At 52.6% G+C, this 27,993-nt stretch overlaps 11 non-coding genes across 11 annotated transcripts; all 11 read right to left on the minus strand.

Moving 5' to 3' along the window:
• Positions 1 to 9,109: 9,109 nt before the first annotated feature.
• Positions 9,110 to 9,191, minus strand: LOC115897903. The gene has a single exon (XR_004057679.1). It is a non-coding gene; the product is annotated as a small nucleolar RNA SNORD115 (small nucleolar RNA).
• Positions 9,192 to 10,649: 1,458 nt separating this feature from the next.
• Positions 10,650 to 10,731, minus strand: LOC115897857. Its single transcript, XR_004057634.1, has one exon. It is a non-coding gene; the product is annotated as a small nucleolar RNA SNORD115 (small nucleolar RNA).
• A 1,762-nt stretch (positions 10,732 to 12,493) lies between these two features.
• Positions 12,494 to 12,575, minus strand: LOC115897869. The gene has a single exon (XR_004057646.1). It is a non-coding gene; the product is annotated as a small nucleolar RNA SNORD115 (small nucleolar RNA).
• A 1,774-nt stretch (positions 12,576 to 14,349) lies between these two features.
• LOC115897858 lies at positions 14,350 to 14,431 on the minus strand. The gene has a single exon (XR_004057635.1). It is a non-coding gene; the product is annotated as a small nucleolar RNA SNORD115 (small nucleolar RNA).
• Positions 14,432 to 16,207: 1,776 nt separating this feature from the next.
• On the minus strand, positions 16,208 to 16,289 carry LOC115897883. The gene has a single exon (XR_004057660.1). It is a non-coding gene; the product is annotated as a small nucleolar RNA SNORD115 (small nucleolar RNA).
• A 1,802-nt stretch (positions 16,290 to 18,091) lies between these two features.
• Positions 18,092 to 18,173, minus strand: LOC115897859. Its single transcript, XR_004057636.1, has one exon. It is a non-coding gene; the product is annotated as a small nucleolar RNA SNORD115 (small nucleolar RNA).
• A 1,779-nt stretch (positions 18,174 to 19,952) lies between these two features.
• On the minus strand, positions 19,953 to 20,034 carry LOC115897874. The gene has a single exon (XR_004057651.1). It is a non-coding gene; the product is annotated as a small nucleolar RNA SNORD115 (small nucleolar RNA).
• A 1,767-nt stretch (positions 20,035 to 21,801) lies between these two features.
• On the minus strand, positions 21,802 to 21,883 carry LOC115897882. Its single transcript, XR_004057659.1, has one exon. It is a non-coding gene; the product is annotated as a small nucleolar RNA SNORD115 (small nucleolar RNA).
• Positions 21,884 to 23,664: 1,781 nt separating this feature from the next.
• LOC115897870 lies at positions 23,665 to 23,746 on the minus strand. Its single transcript, XR_004057647.1, has one exon. It is a non-coding gene; the product is annotated as a small nucleolar RNA SNORD115 (small nucleolar RNA).
• A 1,795-nt stretch (positions 23,747 to 25,541) lies between these two features.
• Positions 25,542 to 25,623, minus strand: LOC115897909. The gene has a single exon (XR_004057685.1). It is a non-coding gene; the product is annotated as a small nucleolar RNA SNORD115 (small nucleolar RNA).
• Positions 25,624 to 27,539: 1,916 nt separating this feature from the next.
• On the minus strand, positions 27,540 to 27,619 carry LOC115897901. Its single transcript, XR_004057677.1, has one exon. It is a non-coding gene; the product is annotated as a small nucleolar RNA SNORD115 (small nucleolar RNA).
• Between the last annotated feature and the right edge of the window lie 374 nt (positions 27,620 to 27,993).

The raw sequence follows: 27,993 nt of genomic DNA on the forward strand, positions 1-27,993 counted from the left end.
TAGCCCTTTGTCAGATGGGTAGATTGTAAAAATTTTCTCCCATTCTGTAGGTCGCCTGTTCATTCTGATGGTAGTTTCTTTTGCTGTGCAGAAGTTCTTTAGTTTAATTAGATCCTATCTGTTTATTTTGGCTTTTGGTGCCATTGCTTTTGGTGTTTAAGTCATAAAGTCCGTGCCCATGCCTATGTCCTGAATGGTATTGCCTAGGTTTTCTTCCAGGGTTTTTATGGTTTTAGGTCTAACATTTAAGTCTTTACTCCATCTTGAATTAATTTTTGTATAAGGTGTAAGGAAGGGATCCAGTTTCAGCTTTCTACATATGGCTAGCCAGTTTTCCCAGCACCATTTGTTAAATAGGGAATCCTCTCCCCATTGCTTGTTTTTGTCAGGTTTGCCAAAGATCAGATGATTTTAGATGTGTGGTATTATTTCTGAGGGCTCTGTTCTGTTCCATTGGTCTATATCTCTGTTTTGGTATCAGTACCATGCTGTTTTGGTTACTGTAGCCTTGTAGTATAGTTTGAAGTATGGTAGCATGATGCCTCCTGCTTTGTTCTTTTGGCTTAGGATTGTCTTGGCAATGCAGGCTCTTTTTTGGTTCCATATGAACTTTAAAGTAGTTTTTCCCATTCTGTGAAGAAAGTCATTGGTAGCTTGATGGGGATGGCATTAAATCTATAAATTACTTTGGGCAGTATGGCCATTTTCACAATATTGATTCTTCCTATCCATGAGCATGGAATGTTCTTCCATTTGTTTGTGTCCTTTTTTATTTCACTGAGCAGTGGTTTGTAATTCTCCTTGAAGAGGTCCTTTACATCCCTTGTAAGTTGAATTCCTAGATATTTTATTCTCTTTGAAGCAACTGTGAATGGGAGTTTACTCATGATTTGGCTCTCTGTTTGTCTGTTATTTGTGTATAGGAATGCTTGTGATTTTTGCACATTGATTTTGTATCCTGAGACTTTGCTGAAGTTGCTTATCAGCTTAAGGAGATTTTGGGCTGAGACTATGGGGTTTTCTAAATATACAACCATGTCATCTGCAAACAGGGACAATTTGACTTCCTCTTTTCCTAATTGAATACCCTTTATTTCTTTCTCTTGCCTGATTGCCCAGGCCAGAACTTCCAACACTATGTTGAATAGGAGTGGTGAGAGAGGGCATCCCTGTCTTGTGCCAGTTTTCAAAGGGAATGCTTCCAGTTTTTGCCCATTCAGTATGATATTGACTGTGGGTTTGTCATAAATAGGTCTTATTATTTTGAGATATGTCCCTTCAGTACCTAGTTTATTGAGAGTTTTTAGCATGAAGTGCTGTTGAATTTTGTCGAAGGCCTTTTCTGTATCTATTGAGATAATCATGTGGTTTCTGTCTTTGGTTCTGTTTACATGATGGATTACATTTATTGATTTGTGTATGTTGAACCAATCTTGCATCCCAGGGATGAAGCCAACTTGATTGTGGTGGATAAGCTTTTTGATGCGCTGCTGGATTCAGTTTGCCAGTATTTTATTGAGGATTTTTGCATCGATGTTCATCAGGAATATTGGTCTAAAATTCTTTTTGTTGTGTCTCTGCCAGGCTTTGGTATCAGGATGATGCTGGCCTCATAAAATGAGTTATGGAGGATTCCCTCTTTTTCTATTGATTTGAATAGTTTCAGAAGGAATGGTACCAGCTCCTCTTTGTACCTCTGGTAGAATTTGGCTGTGAATCTGTCCAGTCCTGGACTTTTTTTGGTTGGTAGGCTATTAATCATTGCCTCAATTTCAGAGCCTGTTATTGGTCTATTTAGGGATTCAACTTCTTCCTGGTGTAGTCTTGGGAGGGTGTATGAGTCCAGGAATTTATCCATTTCTTCTAGATTTTCTAGTTTATTTGCATAGAGGTGTTTATAGCATTCTCTGATGGTAGTTTGTATTTCTGTGGGATTGGCGGTGATATCCCCTTTATCATTTTTTATTGCGTCTATTTGATTCTTCTCTATTTTCTTCTTTATTAGTCTTGCTAGCAGTCTATCAATTTTGTTAATCTTTTCAAAAAACCAGCTCCTGGATTCATTGATTTTTGAAGGCTTTTTTTTTGTGTCTCTATCTCCTTCAGTTCTGCTCTGATCTTAGTTATTTCTTGCCTTCTGCTAGCTTTTGAATATGTTTGCTCTTGCTTCTCTAGTTCTTTTAATTGTGATGTTACGGTGTCAGTTTTAGATCTTTCCTGCTTTCTCCTGTGGGCATTTAGTGCTTTAAATGTGTCCCAGAGATTCTGGTATGTTGTGTCTTTGTTCTCATTGGTTTCAAAGAGCATCTTTATATCTGCCTTCACTTCATTATGTACCTAGTAGTCACTCAGGAGCAGGTTGTTCAGTTTCCATGTAGTTGAGCGGTTTTGAGTTAATTTCTTTCTTTCCTTTTTTTTTTTTTCTTTTTGAGATGGAGTCTTGCTCTGTTGCCCAGGCTGGAGTGCAGTGGCACCATCTTGGCTCACTGTAAGCTCTGCCTCCATTCTCCTGCCTCAACCTCCTGAGTAGCTGGGACTACAGGCATCCACCACCACGCCTGGCTAATTTTTTGTATTTTTAGTAGAGACAGGGTTTCGTTGTGTTAGCCAGGATGGTCTCGATCTCCTGACCTCGTGATCCACCCACCTTGGCCTCCCAAAGTGCTGGGATTACAGATGTGAGCCACCATGCCCAGCCTGAGTCAGTTTCTTAATGCTGAGTACTAATTTGATTGCACTGTGGTCTGAGAGACAGCTTGTTATAATTTCTGTTCTTTTACATTTGCTGAGGAGTGCTTTACTTCCAACCATGTGGTCAATTTTGGAATAAGTGTGATGTTGTGCTGAGAAGAATGTGTATTCTGTTGATTTGGGGTGGAGAGTTCTGTAGATGTCTATTAGGTCTGCTTGGTGCAGAGCTGAGTTCAATTCCTGGATATCCTTGTTAACTTTCTGTCTCATTGATCTGTCTAATGGGGTGTTAAAGTCTCCCATTATTATTGTGTGGGAGTCTAAGTCTCTTTGTAGGTCTCTAAGGACTTGCTATATGAATCTGGGTGCTACTGTATTGGGTGCATATATATTTAGGATAGTTAGTTCTTCCTGTTGAATTGATCCCTTTACCATTATGTAATAGCCTTCTTTGTCTCTTTTGATCTTTGTTGGTTTAAAGTAAGTTTTTATCAGAGGCTAGGATTGCAACCCCTGCTTTTTTTTGTTTTCCGTTTGTTTGGTAGATCTTCCTCCATCCCTTTATTTTGAGCCTATGTGTGTCTCTGCATGTGAGATGGTCTCCTGAATACAGCAAACAGATGGGTCTGACTCTTCATCCGATTTGCCAGTCTGTGTCTTTTAATTGGAGCATTTAGTCCATTTACATTTAAGGTTAATATTGTTATGTGTGAATCTGATCCTGTCATTATGATGTTAGCTGGTATTTTTCTCGTTAGTTGATGTAGTTTCTTCCTAGCATCGATGGTCTTTACAATTTGGCATGTTTTTGCAGTGTCTGGTGCCAGTTGTTCCTTTCCATGTTTAGTGCTTCCTTCAGGAGCTGTTGTAAGGCAGGCCTGGTGGTGACAAAATTTCTAAGCATTTGCTTGTCTGTAAAGGATTTTATTTCTCCTTCACTTATGAAGCTTAGTTTGGCTGGATGTGAAATTCTGGGCTCAAGTCATTGTTGTGTCAAATATTTCTTTCCCTTTATCTCCTTATTCTTCTGACATTCTCACTATGCATCTTTACACTTTTTGAAATGCTTCCAGAGTTCTTGGATATTCTTTACTTTCTCATTCTTTTTTCCCTCTGCATTGCAATTTGGAAATTTGTATTTACATTTCTTTCCCTTTACATTTCTTCAAGGGAACAAACTTCTCCTACAACACAAGCAGAGCATTGATGAGCACAAAAAAAGGCACTTATTGTAAATTCTATACGCTGTAAATTCTACAAACTGCTGTTGACATCAAGCCTTTTCTAATGATTCTATCTTTTCTTTAAGAATGTTGAATATTGGCCCCCACTCTCTTCTGGCTTGTAGAGTTTCTGCTGAGACACCCGCTGTTAGTCTGATGGGCTTCCCTTTGTGGGTAACCTGACCTTTCTCTCTGGCTGCCCTTAACATTTTTTCCTTCATTTCAACTTTGGTGAATCTGACAGTTATGTGTCTTGGAGTTGCTCTTCTTCAGGAATATCTTTGTGGCATTCTCTGTATTTCCTGAATTTGAATGTTGGCCTGCCTTGCTAGGTTGGGGGAGTTCTCCTGGATAATATCCTGCAGAGTGTTTTCCAACTTGGTTCCATTCTCCCCATCACTTTCAGGTACACCAATTAGACGTAGACTTGGTCTTTTCACAAAGTCTCATATTTCTTGGAGGTTTCGTTCGTTTCTTTTTACTCTTTTTTCTCTAAATTTCTCTTCTCCCTTCATTTCATTCACTTGATCTTCAATCACTGATAGCCTTTCTTCCCTTTGATTGAATCGGCTACTGAAGCTTGTGCATTTGTCACATAGTTCTCGTGCCATGGTTTTCAGCTCCATCAGCTCATTTAAGGTCTTCTCTATGCTGTTTATTCTAGTTAGCCATTCGTCTATTTTTTTTTCAAGGTTTTTAGCTTCTTTGTGATGGATTCGAACATCCTCCTTTAGCTCAGAGAAGTTTATTATTACTGATCGTCTGAAGCCTATTTCTGTCAGCTTGTCAATGTCATTCTCCATCCAGCTTTGTTCCACTGCTGGCAAGGAGCTGCATTCCTTTGGAGGAGAAGAGGTGCTCTGATTTTTAGAATTTTCAGTCTTTCTGCTCTGGTTTCTCCCCATCTTTGTGTTTTTGTCTACCTTTGGTGTTTGATGATGGTGATGTACAGATGGGGTTTTGGTATGGATGTCCTTTCTGTTTGTTATTTTTCCTTCTACCAGTCAGGGCCCTTGGTTGCAGGTCTGTTGAAGTTTGCTGGAGGTCCACTCCAGACCCTGTTTGCCTGGGTATCACCATTGGAGGCTGCAGAACAGTAAATATTGCAGAACGGCAAATGTTGCTGCCTGATCCTTCTTCTAGAAGCTTCATCTCAGAGGGGCAGCTGGCTGTATGAGGTGTCAGTCGGACCCTACTGAGAGGTGTCTCCCAGTTAGGCTACTCGGAGGTCAGGGACCCACTTGAGGAGGCAGTCTGTCCATTCTCAGATCTCAAACTCCGTGCTGGGAGAACCACTACTCTCTTGAAATCTGTCAGACAGGGACATTTAAGTCTGCAGAAGTTTCGGTTTCGGTTGCCTTTTGTTCAGCTATGCCCTGCCCACAGAAGTGGAGTCTACAGAGGCAGGCAGGCCTCCTCGACCTATGGTGGGCTCCACCCAGTTCGAGTTTCCCGGCCGCTTTGTTTACCTACTCAAGCCTCAGCAATGCTGGACGCCACTCCTCCAGCCTGACTGCCACCTTGCAGTTCGATCTCAGACTGCTGTGCTAGCAGTGAGGCTTCGTGGGCATGGGACCCTCCGAGCCAGGTGCAGGATATAATCTCCTGGTGTGCCGTCTGCTAAGACCATTGGAAAAGCACAGTATTAGGGTGGGAGCGTCCCAATTTTCCAGGTACCATCTGTCACAGCTTCCTTTGGCTAGGAAAGGGAATTCCCTGACCTCTTGCACTTCCCAGGTGAGGCGATGCCCCATCCTGCTTCAGCTCACATGGCGTGGGCTGCACCCACTGTCCAACAAACCCCAGTGAGATGAACCTGGTACCTCAGTTGGAAATGCAGAAATCACCCATCTTCTGTGTCACTCATGCTGGGAGCTGTAGACTGGAGCTGTTCCTATTCAGCCATCTTGGAACCAGATGACTTATAATATTGCTGTCATTCATTTCACTTATCTATAACCTATAATCACCAAATATAATCCTGTTATTATTTTGAACAAATTGTTGAAAGATCAATTATGAATCAAAAATATATATATTTAATTTTTTCTTCATATATTTCTTCTATGCTTTTCATCTTTATGTAAATTAGATTTTCTGACCTATGTCATTTTTATCCTTTCTGAAGAATTTCTTTTTATGTTTATTAAAAGATTGGTGTAGTGGCAAGAAGTTCTCTCAATTTTTGTTGGTCTCAGAGAGTATTTCTCCTTTTGAAGAATAATTTTGATGAACAGAAAATTCAAAGTTGGTAGATTTTTTTGTTTTTTACTTTTAACATTAAGTATTTCACCCTGACTCATGTCTTGCTTTCATGGATTCTGAAGATAATTTCAAAGCAATATTTATTCTTGCTGCTCCATAGGTAAGATGGTTTTCTTCCTATTGCTCCTATCAAAATTTTCCCTTCATCTATGATTTTCTGGACTTTAAATATGAAATGCAAAGGTGTCGATTTGTAAAATATTTTTATTCTGCGTAATGTTCTCTGAGCTTCCTGAACATGTGGGTTTCTGTCCACCATTAATTTTAGAAATTGCTCAAATCATTGTTGTGTCAAATATTTCTTTCCCTTTATCTCCTTATTCTTCTGACATTCTCACTATGCATCTTTACACTTTTTGAAATGCTTCCAGAGTTCTTGGATATTCTTTACTTTCTCATTCTTTTTTCCCTCTGCATCGCAATTTGGAAATTTGTATTTACATTTCTTCCAGGGAACTAACTTCTCCTACAACACAAGCAGAGCATTGATGAGCACAGAAAAAGGCACTTATTGTAAATTCTATAGGCTGTAAACTCTACAGACTGCTGTTGACATCAAGCCTTTTCTAATGATTCTATCCTAGAGTTTCCTTCTCCTGACTTACATTACTTACCTGTTATTCCTTGTTACCTACTTTCTACCTTAGAGCACTCAGCATGTAACTCATGTTGTATTAAGCCTATCATGTGATTACTGCAACATTTCAGCCAATACCAATCTAATTCTTTAGCTAGATCTTCCACTTCAGAAAGTGTTTAAATTTCTAAGCATTGCAATTTGTATTGATGGCAAAACATGATATAAGGAGAAACACAAATGAGACAATCCATTATCAAAAGATTTCATATTTTTATGAAAAACCATCAATATGATAAAGTCATATCGATGAATTTCTGTGGTTATATCAAAATAAATGTCTTCTGCTGTGCTTGTCTACTTTCTCATCTTTAGATTTCCATACAATCTTTTTCAATAAAATAGGCAGTGCATTCGACTGTAGTCCCCAGTTTGTTTTTTAAAAAAAAAAAAACAACTGGATAAATTATATGCAATCATATAATGTACAGAAAAAAACCATCTTTCTGAAAAACTACAATGAGACTGTCTATTCCAACTAAAACACTATCAAATTAGGAAGTAAATAAAAATGAAAAATACCACTACCCAGAAAACATTTGCTGCTGCCTTTATGAAAGTAAAACACACAAAGGGAAAAGAATACACAAAGAGAACACACAAAAAGCACTGAAGAAAATGAACTACAAAGAGCTGCCACAACACCCATCACATAACCTCTCCTCAAGACAAAATAAGGTTCTCATCATCGACCCAACCAAGGGCAACCCCCACCCCAAGCATGCCTCCAGCAGAACCTGGATGTGCTCACCACAGCTCAGTGCAGGAGACCAGGGTGCCAGGGAGGATCCGAGTTTCAGCACACCAGGGGATGAGCACCAGGCTGGCAGACACTGGCCTGGGGCTTGTGGGGACTCAACACAAGTCTTCCTCAAGGATCACCATCTGGAGGGACAGGAGGAGGACATGTGTCCAACCAGGGCCTCACATATCAGTGCAGGGAGGGTGGGTAGGGGATACCCATGTGATGGGGATCCATGCAGAACATTGACCCAACATGGACACAGGGCACCATTGGCCCTCCCAACCACCAAACCCTAGAAAGACAGAGCAAGTGGGTCACTGGGCTGGGGCAAGATGTCTGGGCTGCACCCTACTGCAGGCCCTGAGAGCACCTCCAATGCCCGAACTGGCTCCCCAGAACAACCCCAGGGCCACACCAGGACCATGGGGCATAGGCCACTGCAACCAACCTGCTCCTGGCCAACCAAGGAGTCTTGGCCAATCAGGAATCACATGATGTCCTCCTTTTCTTGGGCTCAAGATCCCACCACCCTGGAGGTGACCCCATGACTCAGAAGCAGCCTGTGTGGCAAATTTCCAGGACAGGTCCCTGAACAGCTGGCCTTCCCACCGCAGGAGGCCACCCTTCCCACCACTGGACCTAAAGGAAGGGATGACCCCAGTGGGACACGAGCTGTCCCCTTGGCCCAAAGAAGGGCCGGCCTGTAGCACCACCAGGCACCAGGCAAGCTCAGCTTTGACTCAACCTCACTGAAACAGCACCTCCACCAACAGGCTCAAGGAGGTGCCACTAAGATGGCGATTACTCAACAGGGTCGGTCCCATTCAGGGCCATGGGTGGGGCGCATTCCTTGAATCTCCACCGCCTGACTATGTGGGCCCAATCACTGACCACTCTTCAGGGAGGGAGAACTCTAGTGTGAGCCCCAGGGAGCCCCAGAGCTTCTGTGTCCCCCATGATGTGCCTGGGCAGTCCTCAAGGCCTGACCAGCCCACAGAATTTCAGCTGGGAGCTGCTCTATGTTGGGCTGAAGGAACCCTTTCCTGCCTGGACCACCATCACCCTGCAGGGCTTCAGGAAATGCATGCTTCTAGGGTCAGATCCCCAAGGAAGCAACCCTACTGGAGAAATGTTCCCTCCCCAGTGGGAAATAGGTTGGCACCCTGAGAAAACCCTAGTGGCCTAAAGGCTGACCCTCAATGGCCCAACGCTGCCTCATTCATGGCCTATGACCCCAACAGGATACACTCACCTATGCCACTTAAGGCCCTGGGCCCCACCTGGGCAGAAGAGCTCATGAAAGACACGGGGGAGAACACGGGCTCAGGAAGGAGCCACCAACATGCCCCATCCCTGGGGAAACACAGCCCGGACACCAAGCCCACACAGTGAGCCTGGGCTGCCTCATGGAGGGGCACAGAGACATGGCTGGGTCCCCTTGAGATGCCCTTGAGGGCCTCAAGTTCTTCAGCACCAAATACAGTGACTAGTGGCCCTGCCAGGGATCTTGGTATCCCAGCATCCTCTTCCAAAATTCTCCTCTAGGCTGGGCCTCAGCGTAATCCTACTGAGCACGATTTTTAAGTCATCACCTTTTTTCAGGACAATATAAGGTTCTCATCATCGACCCAACCCAGGGGACCAACAACCTCGCACATGATTCCAGCAGACCCCGGATGTGCTCACTACAACTCAGTGCAGGAGACCAGGGTGCCAGGAAGGGCCTGAACCTCAGTGCTGGGCACCGGGCTGATGGCCACAGCCCCAGGAACAGGCCCAACACAAGTCTTTCTCCTGTCTCACCATCTGAGAGAGAAGGACATCTGTCCAAAATGACTGCCATGTGGGGAAGGAGGTAGGGCGTGCCAACTGATGCTTGCTTGTCCTCCATGAATACATTGTGTACACAGGTGCCCTCTCCAAGCACACACTGGAAATCACAACCTGAGTCACATGCTTTCCTTGGTGGGTCACCACCCGTATTCCGCATATCTCCCACACACAGAGCCAGCCACACTTGAACAATTGGGAGCCACATGGTGCCCTCTCCATTGCTTGGGCCCAAAACTCCACCACCATGGAGGTGACATAATGGATTCCAAGCAGCCTGAGAAACAAAATCCTGGAACAGATCCCTCGACAGTGGGCCGTCCCTTCTCAGGGGGCCACCTTTCCTGACACTTGATCTCAGAGATAGGGTGATCCCCAGCAGGATGCAGGCTGCCCCTTGGACCAAGGCCACGAATCGCAGGGCTGACCTGTGGCACAACCAGATACGGGCAAGGCGGAGGCCTTGACTCAACCCCAGGAAAACAACGCCACCTCCCACCAGGCTCCAGGAGACCCACTGGGATGGCCCATTGCTCAATAGGAATGGTCACATTCCAAGCAATGGGTGGGGCATGACCATTTTATGTCCAAGACCCAACCCTAACAGTCCATTCACACACCACACTCGGGGGACTGGGAGCTCCCATGTGACCCCCGTGGCACCCAGAGCCCCTCTGGACCCCCTTGTGTTCAGGCAGTCCTTGAGAACTGACCGAGTCTCAGCTAGAAGCTGCTTTGCCTAGGGCTGACAGAACCCTTTCCTGCCTGGACCACCGTCACCCCTGCAGGGCTTCAGGTAGCCTCCTAGGGTCTAATTCCCAAAAAAGCCACCCTCCTGGAGAACCCATCTCTCCAGGTGGGAATTCAGGTCGGCTGCCTGAGAAAACCCTTCTGGCTCAAAGGCTGAACCTCAGCAAACCCACATGGCCTGGCTAATGGTCCATGACCCCCGCAGGATTCACTCACCTATGCCAGTCAATTCCAGGGGGCCCGTCTGGGAGGAAAAGTTCACTGAAAGACACAAGGGAGGAATGGGGGCTCAGGAAGGAGCCACCAATGTTCTCTGGCCCCAGAGAACTGCAGCACCAACACCAAGCCTACAGAGGTAGCCCGGGTTGCCTCAAGGAAGAGCACAGAGACAGGGTTGGGCCTCCTTCCAGATGCCCTTCAGGACCTCCAGGTCTCCAGCCCAAAATACAGTGGACCTGTTGGAGATCTTGAGATCCCAGTGTCCTCTTCCAACATTCTCACCTAGGCTGGGCCTCAGCGTAATCCTATTGAGCATGATTTTTAAGTCATCACCTCTCTTCAGGACAATATAAGGTTCTCATCATTGACCCAACCAAGGGCATTGACCCACGCATGCATCCAGCGGAACCTGGATGTGCTCACCACAGCTCAGTGCAGGAGACCAGGGTGCCAGGGAAGGTCTGAGCTTCAACACACCAGGGGATGAGCACCAGGCTGACGGACACTGGCCTGGGGCCTGTGGGGGCCCAACACAAGTCTTCCTCCAGGTTCACCATCTGGGGTGACAGGAGAAGGACAAGTGTCCAACCAAGGCCTCACATATCAGTGTGAGGCAGGTGGGTAGGGGATGCCCATGTGATGGAATCCATGCAGAATACTGACCCATCATGGACACGGGGGAACACTGGCCCTCCCGGCCACCAAATCCTGGAAAGACACGGAAGTGGGTCACTGGGCTGGGGCATGATGCCTGGGCTGTGCCCTACTGCAGGCCCCAAGAGCACCTCCACTGCTCGGGCTGGCTTCCCCAAACAACCCCAGGGCTGCACTGGGACCCTGGGGCATGAGTCAGGGCAACCAACCTGCTCATGGCCAACCAACGAGTCTGGCCCTAACACCAGGAGTCAATGAAGACCTGGCAGTCACAGAGCCTGCCTTGGGCATGGTGGGTACCCATCCTGGTGCCCTCTCCGAGCACACACCAGAAATCAAAGCCTGGGGGCCTCCAGGGCCACATGTTTTCTCTGGTGGGTCCTCATCTTGCCCTACACCTCCCACACACAGAGCCAGGCTACACTGGGCCAATTAGAAACCACATGGTGTCCTCTCCTTTCCTTGGGATCAAGATCCTGCCACCCTGGAGGTGACCCCGTGGCTCAGAAGTAGCCTGTGGGGCAAATTCCCAGAACAGGTCCCTGTACAGCAGGACTTCCCACCTCAGGAGGACACCCTTCTCGCCACTGAATCTCAAGGAAGAGGAGACCCCAGCGGGACATGAGCTGCCCCCTTGGCCCAAAGACCACAGTCCCCAGGGCTGCCTGCAGCACCAGCAAGAGCTCAGCCTTGATCCAACTGCATTGAAACAGTGCCTCTCCCTACCAGGCTCAAGGAGGTACTACTAAGGTGGCCCATCACTCAATAGGGTCGGTCTGATCAGGGCCATGGATGGGGTGCAGTGATGAATCTCCAGGGCCTATCAGCATGGGCTCAATCAACCACCACTGTCTGGGGAGGAAGAACTCCAGCGTGACCCCCAGGCTGCCCCAGAGCCACAATTGCCCCTTTCATGTGTCCTGGGCAGTCCTTGAGCCCTGACCTGCCCACCAAGTTTCAGCTGGGAGCTGCTCTATATTGGGTTGAAGGAAACTTTTCTGCCTGGACCACCATCACCTCTGCAGGGCTTCAGGAAATGCGTGCTCCTAGGGTCAGATTCCCAAGGAAGTGACTCTACTGAAGAAACGTTCAGCCCCCGGTGGTACCCTGAGAAAACCCTAGGGGTCGGAAGGCTGACTGTCAATGGCCCCAAGCTTCCTCATTCATGGCTCATGATCCTAACAGGATACACTCACCTATGCCGCTTAAGGCCATGGGTCCACCTGGGCAGAAGAGCTCACTGAAAGACATGGGGGAGAACACGGGGTCAGGAAGTAGCCGCCAACATGCCCCATCCCTGGGGAACCAGAGCTCAGACACCAAGCCCACAGAGGGAGGCTGGGTTGCCTCACACGGGGGCACAGAGACAGGGCTGGGCACCCTGATACCCTTCAGGGCCTCAAGTTCTCCAGCCCAAAATACAGTGGTGCTGCCAGAAATCTTGCGATCCCAGCGTCTTCCAAAATTTTCATCTAGGCTGGGCCTCAGCGTAATCCTATTGAGCATGATTTTTAAGTCATCACCTCTCTTCAGAACAATATAAGGTTCTCATCATCGACCCAACTCAGGGGACCAACCACCTCATGCATGTATCCAGCGGGACCCAGATATGCTCACCACAGCTCAGTGCAGGAGACCAGAGTGCCAGGAAGGGCCTGAGCTTCAGCTTATCAGGGGCTGGGCAACAGGCTGATGACCACTGGCCCAGGAACAGGAGGCCCAATGCAAGTCTTCCTCTGATCTCACCACCTGGGAGAGAGCTGGAGGACATGTGTCCAAAATGATCTCCACGTGGGGAAGTAGGTAGGGCATGCCAGCTCACACCTGCTCATCCTCCAAGGAACATGTGATGAAATCCATGTGAAATACTGACTTGTCACCGACACGGGGCACCCTTGGGCCTGCTTGCCAAGAATCCTGGAAGGACAGGGCAGGTAGGTCACTGGGCTCAGGCAAAACGCCCAGGCTTTGCCATACTGCAGGCTTTGAGAGCCCCTCCACTGCCCAAGACGGCTCTGTTGCATGACCCCAGGGCTTCCCTGGGACCACTGGGCACGGGCCAGGGCCATTCGCCAGGTCATGGCCAACCAAGAAGGCTGGCCCAGATGCCAATGCCTGGCAGTCACATAGCCTGGGCATGGGGGGCGTGTGTACAGGTGGCCTCTCCAAGCACGCACTGGAAATCACATCTTGACTCACATGCAAATTTGGTGGGTCACCACCCATACTCCGCATGTCTCCCACACACAGAGTCAGCCATACTTGAACAATCGGGAGCCACATGGTGCCCTCTCCATTGCTTGGGACCAAAACTCCACCACCCTGGAGGTGACACAATGGATTTCAAGCAGCCTGAGCAACAAAATCCTGGAACAGGTCCCTCGACAGCAGGCCGTCCCTTCTCAGGAAGCCACCCTTACTGTGTCAGAGATAGGGTGATCCCCAGTGCCATGAGGGCTGCCCCTTGACCCAAAGCGCACGAGTCCCAGGGCTGACCTGCAGCACAACCACATATTGGCCAGAGCTCTGCCTTGACCCAACCCCAGGAAAACAACGCTGCCTCCCACCAGGCTCCAGGAGACACATTGGGATGGCCCATTGCTCAATAGGGACGGTCGCATTCAGGGCCAAGGGTGGGGCGCGATCCTTGTATCTCCAAGACTCAACCCTAAGGGTCCATTCATACACCACACTCCGGGGACTGAGAGCTCCCATGTGACCCCCTTGGCACCCAGAGCCCCTCTGGACCCCCTCGTGTTCAGGCAGTCCTTGAGAACTGACCCGAGCACTGAGTCTCAGCTAGGAGCTGCCTTGCCTGGGGCTGACAGAACCCTTTCCTGCCTGGACCACCGTCACCCCTGCAGGGCTTCAGGTATCCTTCTTGGGTCTAATTCCCAAAAAAGCCACCCTCCTGGAGAACCCATCTTTCCCAGGTGGGAATTCACGTTGGCTGCCTGAGAAAACCCTTCTGGCTCAAAGGCTGAACCTCAGCAAACCCACATGGCCTGGCTAATGGCCCATGACCCCCGCAGGATTCACTCACCTATGCCAGTCAATTCCAGGGGGCCCGTCTGGGAGGAAAAGTTCACTGAAAGACACAAGGGAGGAATGGGGGCTCAGGAAGGAGCCACCAATGTTCTCTGGCCCCAGAGAACTGCAGCACCAACACCAAGCCTACAGAGGTAGCCCGGGTTGCCTCAAGGAAGAGCACAGAGACAGGGTTGGGCCTCCTTCCAGATGCCCTTCAGGACCTCCAGGTCTCCAGCCCAAAATACAGTGGACCTGTTGGAGATCTTGAGATCCCAGTGTCCTCTTCCAACATTCTCACCTAGGCTGGGCCTCAGCGTAATCCTATTGAGCATGATTTTTAAGTCATCACCTCTCTTCAGGACAATATAAGGTTCTCATCATTGACCCAACCAAGGGCATTGACCCACGCATGCATCCAGCGGAACCTGGATGTGCTCACCACAGCTCAATGCAGGAGACCAGGGTGCCAGGGAGGGTCTGAGCTTCAACACACCAGGGGATGAACACCAGGCTGACGGACACTGGCCTGAGGCCTGTTGGGGCCCAACAGAAGTCTTCTTCCAGGCTCACTATCTGGGGTGACAGCAGAAGGAAACATGTCCACCCAGGGCCTCACATATCAGTGTGGGTAGTTGGGTAGGGGATGCCCATGTGATGGAATCCATGCAGAATACTGACCCAATATGGACACAGGGTAACATTGGCCCTCCTGGCCACCAAGCCCTGGAAAGACAGGGAATGTAGGTCACTGGGCTGGGGCAAGATGCCTGGGCTGTGCCTTACTGCAGGCCCCAAGAGCACCTCCACTGCTCTGACTAGCTCCCCTGAACAACCCTAGGGCAGCACTGGGACCATGGGGCATGGGTCAGGGCCACCAACTTGCTCAGGGCCAACCAAGGAGTCTGGCACTGACACCAGGAGCCAATGCAGACCTGGCAGTCCCAGAGCCTGCCCTGGGCATGGTGGGTGCCCACCTTGGTGCCTTCTCCAAGCACACACCAGAAATCAAAGCCTGGGGGCCTCCAGGCCCACGTGCTTTCTCTGGTGGGTCTTCATCTTGCCCTACACCTCCCACACACAGAGCCAGGCCACACTGGGCCAATCAGAAACCACGTGGTGTCCTCTCCTTTCCTTGGGATCAAGACCCTGCCACCCTGGAGGTGACCCCGTGGCTCAGAAGTAGCCTGTGGGGCAAATTCCCAGAACAGATCCCTGGACGGCAGGACTTCCCACCTCAGGAGGACACCCTTCCTGCCACTGAATCTCAAGGAAGGGGTGACCCCAGAGGGATGTGAGTTGCCCCCTTGGCCCAAAGACAACCTCCAGGGCCGCCTGCAGCACCACCAGGCAACAGCCAGAGCTCAGCCTTGATCCAACTGCATTGAAACAGTGCCTCCCCCTACCAGGCTCAAGGAGGTACCACTAAGATGGCCCATTACTCAACAGGGTCGGTTCCATTCAGGGTCATGGATAGGGGGCAGTCCTGAATCTCCAGGGCCTGTCTGTGTGGGCCCAATCACCCACTACTGTCCAGGGAGGGAGAACTCCAGTGTAACCGCCAGGCTGCCCTAGAGCCCCTGTTGCCCCCCTCATGTGGCCTGGGCAGTCCTGGAGCCCTGACCAGCCCACTGAGTTTCAGCTGGGAGCTGCTCTATGTTGGGCTGAAGGAACCCTTTCTGCCTGGACCACCATCACCCTGCAGGGCTTCAGGAAATGTGTGCTCCTATGGTCAGATTTCTAAGAAAGTGATCCTACTGGAGAAATGTTCCCTCCCCGGTAGTACTCTGAGAAAACCCTAGTGGCCTGAAGGCTGACCCTCAATGTCCCCAGGCTTCCTCATTCATGGCCCATGACCCCAACAGGATATACACACCTATGTCGCTTAAGGCCATGGGCCCCACCTGGGCAGAAGAGCTCACTGAAAGACAAGGGGGAGAACACGTGATCAGGAAGGAGCCGCCAACATGCCCCATCCCCGGGCAACCTGAGCCCAGACACCAAGCCCACACAGGGAGCCTGGGCTGCCTCCCAGAGGGGCACAGAGACAGGGCTGGGCATCGCTGAGATGACCTTCAGGGCCTCAAGTTCTACATCCCAAAATATAGTGGCCCTGCCGGGGATCTTGGGATCCCAGCGTCCTCTTCCAAAATTCTCACCTAGGTTGGGCCTCAGCGTAATCCTATTGAGCATGATTTTTAAGTCATCACCTCTCTTCAGGACAATGTAAGGTTCTCATCGTCGACCCAACCCAGAGGACCAACCACCTCACACATGATTCCAGCAGAACCTGGATGTGCTCACCACAGCTCAGTGCAGGAGACCAGGGCACCAGGAAGGGCCTGAGCTTCAGCACATCGGGGGGCTGGGCAACAGACTGATGGCCACTGGCCCAGGAACAAGAGGCCCAATGCAAGTCTTCCTCCGGTCTCACCGCCTGGGAGAGAGCTGGAGGACATGTGTCCAAAATGACCTCTCCATGGGGAAGGAGGTAGGGCATGCCAGCTCACACTTGCTCATCTTCCATGGATACATGTGATGAGATTCATGTGAAATACTGACTTGTCACCGACACGGGGCACCCTTGGCCCTGCTTGCCAATGAACCCAGGAAGGACGGGGCAGGTAGTTCACTGGGTTCAGGCTAAATGCCCAGGCTGTGCCATACCGCAGGCTTTGAGAGCACCTCTATAGCCCAAGAGGGCTCTGCTGCATGACCCCAGGGCATCCCTGGGACCACTGGGCACGGGCCAGCGCCATTAGCCAGGTCATGGCCAACCAAGAAGGCTGGCCCAGATGCCATGCACCACTGCAGACCTGGCAGTCACATAGTCTACCCCTGGGTATGGGAGGCGTGCATACTGGCACCCTCTCAAATGGCACATTGGAAATCACAGCCTGAGTCACATGCTTTCTTTGGTGGGTCACCATCTGTATTCCGCGTATCTCCCACACACAGAGCCAGCCCCACACTTGAACAATTGGGAGTCACATGGTGCCCTCTCCATTGCTTGGGCCCAAAACTCTACCACCCTGGAGGTGACACAATGGATTTCAAGCAGCCTGAGTAACAAAATCCTGGGACAGGTCCCTTGACAGCTGGCTTTCCAATCTCAGGGGGTCACCCTTCCTGACACTTGATCTCAGAGACAGGGTGATCCGCAGCAGGATGCGGGCTGTCCCTTGACCCAAAGCCCACGAGTCCCAGGGCTGACCTGCAGCACAACCTGGTATGGGTCAGAGCTCCGCCTTGACCCAACCCCAGGAAAACAATGCTCCTCCTACCAGGCTCCAGGAGACACATTGGGATGGTATATTGCTCAATAGGGATGGTCGCATTCCAGGCAATGGGTGGGGCATGACCCTTTTATGCTCAAGACCCAACCATAAGGGTCCATTCACACACCACACTCCAGGGACTGAGAGCTCCCATGTGACCCCCTTGGCACCCAGAGCCCCTCTGGACCCCCTCGTGTTCAGGCAGTCCTTGAGAACTGACCTGAGCACTGAGTCTCAGCTAGGAGCTGCCTTGCCTGGGGCTGACAGAACCCTTTCCTGCCTGGACCACCGTCACCCCCGCAGGGCTTCAGGTATCCTCCTTGGGTCTAATTCCCAAAAAAGCCACACTCCTGGAGAACCCATCTCTCTCAGGTGGGAATTCAGGTCGGCTGCCTGAGAAAACCCTTGTGGCCCAAAGGCTGAACCTCGGCGACCCCACATGGCCTGGCTAATGGCCCATGACCCCAGCGGGATGCACTCACCTATGCCAGTCAATGCCAGGGGGCCCGTCTGGGAGGAAAAGCTCACTGAAAGACACAAGGGAGGAATGGGGGCTCAGAAGGAGCCACCAATGTTCCCTGCCCTAGGGAACTGCAGCACCAACACCAAGCCTGCAGACGTAGCCTGGGTTGCCTCAAGGAAGAGCACAGAGACAGGGTTGGGCCCCCTTCCAGATGCCCTTCAGGGCCTCCAGGTCTCCAGCCAAAAATACAGTGGCCTTGTGGGAGATCTCAGGATCCCAGTGTCCTCTTCCAACATTTTCACCGAGGTTGGGCCTCAGCGTAATCCTATTGAGCATGATTTTTAAGTCATCACCTCTCTTCAGGACAATATAAGGTTCTCATCATTGACCCAACCAAGGGCAAGCCCCTCCCCACGCATGCATCCAGCGGAACCTGGATGTGCTCACCACAGCTCAATGCAGGAGACCAGGGTGCCAGGGAGGGTCTGAGCTTTAAGGCACCGGGGGGATGAGCACCAGGCTGACGGACACTGGCCTGGGGCCTGTGGGGGCCCAACACAACTCTTCTTCCAGGCTCACCATCTGGGGTGACAGCAGAAGGACATGTGTCCAACCAGGGTGTCACGTATCAGTGTGGGGAAGGTGGGTAGGGGATGCCCATGTGATGGAATCCGTGCAGAACACTGACCCATCATGGAAATGGGGCACCATTGGCCCTCCTGGCCACCAAACCCTGGAAAGACAGGGAATATAGGTCACTGGGCTGGGGCAAGACCCCTGGGCAGTGCCCTACTACAGGCCCCAAGAGCACCTCCACTGCTCGGGCCAGCTCCCCCAAACAACCCCAGGGCCGCACTGGGACCACGGGGCATGGGTCAGAGCAACCAACCTGTGCATGGCCAACCAAGGAGTCTGACCCTGACACCAGGAGCCAATGCAGACCTGGCAGTCGCAGAGCCTGCCCTGGGCATGGTGGGTACCCACCCTGGTGCCCTCTCCAAGCACACACCAGAAATCAAAGCTTGGGGGCCTCCAGACCCACGTGCTTTCTCTGGTGGGTCTTCATCTTGCCCTACACCTCCCACACACAGAGCCAGGCCACACTGGGCCAATTAGAAACCACATGGTGTCCTCTCCTTTCCTTGGGATCAAGACCATACCACCCTGTAGGTGACCCCGTGGCTCAGAAGCAACCTGTGGGGCAAATTCCCAGAACAGGTCCCTGTACAGCAGGACTTCCCACCTCAGGAGGACACCCTTCCTGCCAGTGAATCTCAAGGAAGGGGAGACCCCAGGGGGATGTGAGCTGCCCCCTTGGCCCAAAGACCACAACCTTCAGGGCTGCCTGCAGCACCAACAGGCACCAGCCAGAGCTCAGCCTTGACACAACTGCATTGAAACAGTGCCTCCCCCTACCAGGCTCAAGGAGGTACCACTAAGATGGCCCATTACTCAACAGGGTTGGTCCCACTCAGGGCCACGGATAGGGTGCAGTCCTGAATCTCTGGGGGCCTGTCTACATGCGCCCAATCACCCACCACTGTCCAGGGAGGGAGAACTCCAGCATGAACCCCAGGCTGCCCCAGAGCCTGTATTGCTCCCCTCATGTGGCCTGGGCAGTCCTCGAGGCCTGACCAGCCTCTTGAGTTTCAGCTGGGAGGTGCTCTGTGTTGGGCTGAAGGAAGTCTTTCTGCCTGGACCTCCACCACCTCTGCAGGGCTTTAGGAAATGCGTGCTCCTAGGATCAGATTCGCAAGGAAGCGACGCTACTGGAAAAAAGTTCCCTCTCCGGTGGCACCCTGAGAAAACCCTAGTGGCCCGAAGGCTGACCCTCAATGGCCCCATGCTGCCTCATTCAGGGACCATGACCCCAACAGGATACACTCACCTATGCTGCTTAAGGCCATGGACCCCACCTGGGCAGAAGAGCTCACTGAAAGACATGGGGGAGAACGGCGGCTCAAGAAGTAGCCCCCAATATGCCCCATCCCCAGGGAACCAGACACCAAGCTCACGCAGCTAGACTGGGCTGCCTTACAGAGGGGTGCAGAGACACAATGGGGCCCCCTGAGTTGCCCTTCAGGGCCTCGAGTTCTCCAGCCCAAAATATAGTGGCCCTGCCAGGGATCTCGGGATCCCAGTGTCTTCCTCCAAAATTCTCACCTAGGCTGGGCCTCAGCGTAATCCTATTGAGCATGATTTTTAAGTCATCACCTCTCTTCAGGACAATATAAAGTTCTCATCATCGACCCAACCCAGGGGACCAACCACCTCACACATGATTCCAGTGGGACCCGGATGTGCTCACCACAGCTCAGTGCAGGAGACCAGGGCACCAGGAAGGACCTGAGCTTCAGCGCATCAGGGACTGGGCACCAGGCTAATGGCCACTGGCCCAGGAACAGCAGGTCCAATGCAAGTCTTCCTCCGGTCTCACCATCTGGGAGAGAGGTGGAGGACATGAGTCCAAAATGACCCCATGTGGGAAGGAGGTAGCGGGGGTCAGTTCTCACTTGTTCATCCTCCACGGACACATGTGATGAGATCCATGTGAGAAATGGACTTGTCACCAACATGGGGCACCCTTGTCCTTCCCTGTCACCAAACCCAGGAAGGACAAGGCAGGCAGGTCACTGGGCTCGGGCCAAATGCCCAGACTGCGCTATACTGCAGGCCCTGAGAGCACCTCCACCCTCCAAGAGGGCTCCCCTGCATGACCCCAGGGCATGGGCCAGGGCCATTAGCCAGGTCATGGCCAACCAAGAAGGCTGGCCCAGATGCCACGTGCCACTGCAGTCCTGGCAGTCATGCAGTCTGCCCCTGGGTGTGGTGGGCTCACATCAAGATGTCCTCTACAACATGCACTGGAAATCACAGCTTGGGGCTGCAGGGCCATGTGCTTTCTCAGGTGAGTCACCATCCATGCTCTGCACACCTCCCACCACAGAGCTAGGCTACACTTGGCCAACTCAGAGTGACATGGTGCCCTCTCCTTTGCTTGGGCCCAAGACCCTGTCACCCTGGAGGTGATGCCATGGCTCAGAAGAAGCCTGAGCAACAAAATCCTGGGACAGGTCCCTCAACAATGGGGCTTCCCACCTCAGGAGGCCACCCTCCAGGACATTTGACCTCGGAGATAGGGTGACGCCCAGCAGGATGCGGTTGTCCCTTGGCCCAAAGCCCACGAGTCCCAAGGTTGACCTGCAGTACGACCAGGTACCACCCAGAGCTCCACCTTGACCCAATCCCAGGGAGACAACGCCACCCCACACCAGGCTCCAGGAGACCCACTGGGATGCCCCATTGCTCAAAAGGGATGGTTGCATTCAGGGTCATGGGTGGGGTGCGATCCTTGAATCTCCGCAACCCAACCCCATCACACACCACACTCCAGGGACCAAGAGATCCCCTATTACCCCAGTGGCAGCCCATAGCCCCTCTGGCTTCCTTCATGTGGCCTGGGCAGTCCTGAGACCTTACTGGAGTACCAAGTCTCAACTGGGCGCTGTCCTGCATTGGGCAGAAGGAACCCTTTCCTGCCTGGACCACCATCACCCCTGTAGGGCTTCAAGGAAGCAGTCCTCCTTGGGTTAGATTCCCAAAAAAGCCACCCTCCAAGAGAAGCTTTCCCTCCCAGGTGGAAATTCAGGTCTGCTCCCTGAGAAAACCCTTGTGGACCAAAGGCTGAACCTTGGGGACCCCACACAGTCTGGCTCCTGACCAATGATCCCAGCAGGATCCACTCACCTATGCCAGTCAATGCCAAGGGGTCCTCCTCAGTGGAAGGGCTCACTGAAAGACACAAGGCAAGAATAGAGGCTCAGGAAGGAGCCACCAACATTCCCCACACCAGGGAACCAGAGCACCACCAACCCCACACGGGGACCCTGAGCTGCCTCATGGAGGAGCACAGAGATAGGTTGCGCCACCTCCAGATGCCCTTCAGAGCCTCCAGGTCTCCAGCCCAAAATGCAGTGGCCCGAATCTCATAATCCTCTTCCAAAATTCTCACCTAGGCTGGGCCTCAGCGTAATCCTACTGAGCATGATTTTTAAGTCATCACCTCTCTTCAGGACAATTTAAGGTTCTCATCATTGACCCAACACAGAAAACCCCTACCCGCACAAACATCCAGTGGAACCCGGATGTGCTCACCACAGCTCAGTGCAGGAGACCGGGTGCCAGGAAGGGCTGGAGTTTCAAGGCACTGGGGCTAAGCACCTGGCTGATGGACACTAGCCCAGGAAAAGTGGGCCCAATTGAAGTCTTCCTCCAGTCTCATCATCTAGGGAAACACGTGACCACCCTCCATGCAGAGAAGGGGGTGGCTGGTGCCAGCTCATGCTTGCTTGTCCTCCATGGACACGTGATGAGATCCATGCAAAATACTGACTCATCACCGATGCAGGGCACCCTTGGTTCTCCCTGTCACCAAACCTGGGAAGGATAAGGCAGGCAGGTCACTGGGCTTGAGCAAAACACCCAGGCTGTGCCATACTGTAGGACCCGAGGGCACCTCCACTGCCCAAAACGGCTCCCCTGCATTAACTCAGAACTGCCCTGACCACTGGGCAAAAGCACAGGCCACCAGCCAGGTCACAGCCAACCAAGGAGGCTGGCGCATATGCCAGGCGTCACTGCAGACCCTGCAGTGGCATAGCCTGCTCCTGGGCATGGTGGGTGCACATATAGGCACCCTCTCCAAGCCTACACCAGAAATCACCTCCTGGGACTTCAGGGCCACTTGCTTTCTCTGGTGGGTCCCCATCCATACTCCACACACCTTCCAGACACAGAGCCAGCCACACATGGCCAATTGGGAGCCACATGGTGCCCCCTCCTTTGCTTAGTCCCAAGATCCCACCACCCTGGAGGTGACACCATGGCTCCTAAGCAGCCTGAGGAACAATTCCCAGTCTAGGTGCCTCGACAGTGGGCCTTCCCACCTCAGGAGGCCACCCTTCATGACCCCCAGCAAGATGTGGGCTGCCTCTTGGCCCAAAGCCCATGAGTCCCAGGGCTGACCTGCAGCACCACCAGGTACCAGCCAGAGCTCCACCTTGACCCAACCCCAGGAAAACAACGACGACCCCCACCAGGCTCCAGGAGACCCACTGGGATGACCCACTGCTCAACAGGGATGGTCATTCAGGGCCATGAGTCAGGTGCGATCCTTGAATCTCTGCAACCCAACCCAATGGGCCCATTCACATACCACACTCCGGGGGCCAAGAGCTCCCCTTTTACCCCCGTGGTTCCCTGTAGCCCCTCTGACCTCTTTCATGTGGCCTGGAAAGTCCTTGAGGCCTTACCAGAGCACCAATTCTCAAGGGGGGCACTGCCCTGCATTGGGCCCTGAGTTGGGCAGAAGGAACCCTTTCCCGCCCGGACTACCATCACCCCTGTAGGGCTTCAGGGAAGGCATCCTCCTTGGGTCTGATTCCCAAAAAAGCTGCCCTCCTGGAGAACCCATCTCTCCCAGGTGGGAGTTCAGGTCAGGTCCCTGAGAAAACCCTTGTGGCCCAAAGGCTGAACCTCAGTGACCCACACCGACTGTCTAATAGCCCATGACCCCAGCAGGATGCACTCACCTATGTCGGTCAATGCCAGGGGGACCACCTGGGTGGAAAAGCTCACTGAAAACACAAAGGGAGAACGAGGGCTCAGGAAGGAGCTGCCAACCTGCCCTGTCCCTGGGGAACCAGAGCACCAACACCAAGCCCACACAGAGAGCCTGGGCTGCCTCACAGAGGAGCACAGAGACAGGGTTGGGCCCCCTTCCAGATGCCCTTCAGGGCCTCCAGGTCTCCAACCCAAAATACAGTGACCCTGCCGGGGATCTCAGGATCCCAGCGTCCTCTTCCAAAATTCTCACCTAGGCTGGGCCTCAGCGTAATCCTATTGAGCATGATTTTTAAGTCATCACCTCTCTTCAGGACAATGTAAGGTTCTCATCATTGACCCAACTCAGGGCAGCCCCCTCCCTGCGCATGCATCCAGCAGGACCTGGATGGGCTCACCACAGCTCAGTGCTGGACACCAAGTTGCCAAGAAAGGTCCAAGCTTCAGGGCACTGGGAGCTGAGCACCTGGCTGACGGATATTGGTCTGGGGCCTGTGGGCCCAACACAAGTCTTTCTCCAGGGTCACCATCTGTAGGGACAGGAAGAGGACATGTGTCCAACCAGGGCCTCACGTATCAATGCAGGGAAGATGGGTAGGGGATACCCTTGTGATGGGATCCATGCAGAACACTGATCCATTTTGGATGTGGGGCACACTTGGCCCTCCCTGTCACCAAACCCTGAAAAGACAGGGCAAGTGGGTTTCTGGGCTTGGGCAAGACGCCTGGGCTGCGCCCTACTGCAGGCCTTGAGAGCACCTCCACTGCCCACGCTGGCTCCCCCGAACAACCCCAGGGCCGCACCAGGACCACAGGGCATGGGCTAGGGCAACCAACCTGCTCATGGCCAACCAAGGAGGGTGGTCTTCATGCCAGGACCCACTCCAGACCTGGCAGTCACCGAGCCTGCCCCGGGCATGGTAGGGCTGCCCTGGTGCCCACTGCAAGCATGCACAGGAAATCAAAGCCTGGGGGCCTCTGGGGCCACATGCTTTCTCTGATGGGTCCCCATCCATGCCTTGCCCACCTCCCACACACACAGCCGGGCGACACTCGGCCAATCGGAAACCACATGGTGTCCTCTCCTTTCCTTGGACTCAAGATCCTGCCACCCTGGAGGTGACTCCATGGCTCAGAAGCAGCCTGGGTGGCAAATTCCCAGGACAGGTCCCTGGACAGCAGGTCTTCCACCACAGGAGAACACCCTTCCGGCCACTGAATCGCAAGGAAGGGATGACCCCAGTGGGATATGACTGCCCCCTTGGCCCAAAGTCCATGTGGGTACCAGGGTTGGCCTGCAGCACCACCAGGCACCAGCCAGAGTTCAGCTTTGACCCAAGTGCATTGAAACAGCAGCCCCCCTGCAAAAGGCTCAAGGAAGCGCCACTAAAATGGTCCATTGCTCAACAGGGTTGGTCCCATTCAGGGCCGTGGGTGGGGCGCATTCCTTGAATCTCCGCAGCCTGACTGCGTGAGCCCTATCAGCCACCCCTCTTGGAGGAAGAACTCCAGTGTGACCTCCAGGGCACCCCAAAGCCCCAGTGGCCCCCATCATGTGGCCTGGGCAGTCCTCGAGCCTGACCTGCCCACCGAGTTTCAGCTGGGAACTGCCCTGCATTGGGCTAAAGGAACCCTTTCCTGTCTGGACCACCATCACCTCTGCAGGGCTTCAGGAAATGCATGCTCCTAGGGTCAGATTCCCAAGGAAGCGATTCTTCTGGAGAAACTATCCCTCCCGGTGGGTAATCGGTTGGCTCCCTGAGAAAACCCTAGTGGTCCGAACGCTGACTCTAGATGACCCCATGCTGCCTCATTCATGGCCCATGATCCCAACAGGATGCACCGACCTATGCCGCTCAAAGCCAGGGGCCCCACCTGGATGGAAGAGCTCACTGAAAGACACAGGGAAGAAGGAGGGCTCAGGAAGGGGCCGTCAAATTGCCCCGCCCCTGGGGAAGCAGAGCACAGTTACCAAGCCCGTAAGGGGAGCATGGGCTGCCTCACGGAGGAGCACAGAGACAGGATCGGCGCCCCCAAGATGCCCTTCAGGTCTTCAAGTTCTCCAACCCAAAATAAGTGTAGCCCTGCCAGGGATCTCAGGATTCCAGCCTCATCTTCCAAAATTCTCACCTAGGTTGAGCTTCAGCATAATACTATGGAGCATGATTTTTAAGTCATCACCTTTCTTCAGGACAATATAAGGTTCTCATCATCGGCCCAACCCAGGGCATCCCCCTCCCTTCACATGCAAACAGCGGAACGCAGATATGCTCACCCCAGCTCAGTGCAGGAGCCAAGGGTGCCAGGAAGAGCCTGAGCTTCACCACACTTGGAGCTGGGAACCAGGCTGACTGACTCTGGCGCAGGAACAGTGGGCCCAATGCAAGTCTTCTTCCGGTCTCACCACCTACGGGGACAGGAGGAGGATATGTGTCCAAAATGATCTCCATGTGGGGAAGGCCGTGGGGGGTGGGGGTCCACATTTGCTTGCCCTCCAAGGACAAACATGATGAGATCCATGTGAATTACTTAGTCGTCACGGATGCAGGGTAACCTTGGCCCTCCCTGACACCAAACCCTGGAGAAACAGGGCAAGCAGGTGACTGGGCTCAGGCAAAATGCCCACAGGCTGTGCTCTACTGCAGGCCCCAACAGCACCTCCACTGCCCAAGATAGCTCCCCCACATGACCCTAGGGCCGCCCTGGCACCACTGGCCACAGGCCAAGGCCACCAGCCAGCTCACAGCCAACCAAGGTGGCTGGCCCAGATGCCACACGTGGCTTAGGCTGCAGACCTGGCTATCGCATAGTCTGCCCCTGGCTGACCCAGATGCCACATGGGGCTCAGGCTGCAGACCTGGCTATCGCAGTCTGCCCCTGGCTGACCCAGATGCCACATGGGGCTCAGGCTGCAGACCTGGCCCCTGGGCATGGTGAGCACAAATCAAGACACCCTCTCTAAGTGTCACTGGAAATCACAGCCTGGGACGCAGGGCCACGTGCTTCCTCCGGTGGGTCACCATCCATGCTCTGCACACCTCTGGCACACAGAGTTAGGCCATATGTGGCCAATCCAGAACGACATGGTGCCCTCTGCCATGCTTGGACCCAAGACCCTTCCACTGTGGATGTGATGCCATGGCTCAGGAGCAGCCTGAGCAACACAATCCTGGGACAGATCCCCCGACAGTAGGCCTTCTCACCTCGGGGGCCACCCTTCACGACACTTGACCTCGGAGATAGGGTGATCCCCAGCAGGAGGCGGGCTGTCCCTTGGCCCAAAGCCCACACGTCCCAGGGCTGATCTGCAGCACCACCAGGTACCAGCCAGAGTTCTACCTAGACCCAACCCCAGGGAAACAATGCCACCCCCCCACCCACTGAGATGCCCATTGCTCAACAGGAAAGGTCACATTCAGGGCCATGGGTGGCGCGCAATCCTTGAATCTACACAACCCAATCCCATGGGCCCATTCAGGCACCACACTCCAAGGACCAAGAACTCTCCTGCTACCCCTGTGGCACCCTGTAGCCCCTCTGGCCCACCTCATATGGCCTGGGCAGTTCTGGAGGCCTTACTGGATCACTGCATTTCAGCTGGGTGCTGCCCTGCATTGGACAGAAGGAACCCTTTCCTGCCTGGACCATCATCATCCCTGCAGAGCTTCAGGGAAGGGGTCCTCCTTGGGTCTGGTTCCAGAAAAAGTTGCCCTCCAGGAGAACCCTTCCCTCCCAGGTGGAAATTCAGGTCTGCTCCCTGAGAAAACCCTTGTGGTTCAAAGGTTAAACCTTGGGGACCCTACACGGTCTGGCTCATGACCAATGTCCCCAGCAGGATCCACTCACCTATGCCAGTCAATACCAGGGGTACCTCCTGGGTGGCAGAGCTCACTGAAAGACACAAGGTGAGAACAGGAGCTTAGGAAGGAGCCACCAACGTTCCTCATGCCAGGGAACTGGAGCACCAACACCAATCCCACACAGGGAGCCTGCGCTGCGTCACGAAGGAGTGCAGAGACAGGTTGGGCCACCTCCAGATGCCCTTCAGAGCCTCCAGGTCTCCTGCCCAAAATACAGTGGCCTTGTTGGGGACCTCAGGATCCCATAATCCTCTTCCAAAATTCTCACCTAGGTTGGGCCTCAGCGTAATCCTATTGAGCATGATTTTTAAGTCATCACCTCTTCAGGACAATATAAAGTTCTCATCATTGACCCAACCCAGGGAACCCCCTCCTTGCAAAAAACATCCAGTGGAACCCAGATGTGCTCAGCACTCCTGCTGAGTGCAGGAGACTAGGGTGCCAGGATAGGCTGGATCTTCAGTGCACTGGGGGCTGACACCTGGCTGATGGACACTGGCCCATGAAAAGCGGGCCCAATGGAAGTCTTCCTCCAGTCTTACCATCTAGGGGCACAGGTGGAGGACATGTGACCACCCTCCATTGGGAGAATGGGGTGAGTGCCAGCTCACGCTTGCCCCCCCTCCATGGACACATGTGATGAGATCCATGTGAAATACTGACTTGTCACCAATGTAGGGCACCCTTGGCCCTCCCTGCCACCAAACCCAGGAAGGATAAGTCAGGCAG

This window comes from Rhinopithecus roxellana, chromosome 5 (assembly GCF_007565055.1).
Source record: "Rhinopithecus roxellana isolate Shanxi Qingling chromosome 5, ASM756505v1, whole genome shotgun sequence".
Taxonomy (NCBI): Eukaryota; Metazoa; Chordata; class Mammalia; order Primates; family Cercopithecidae; genus Rhinopithecus; species Rhinopithecus roxellana.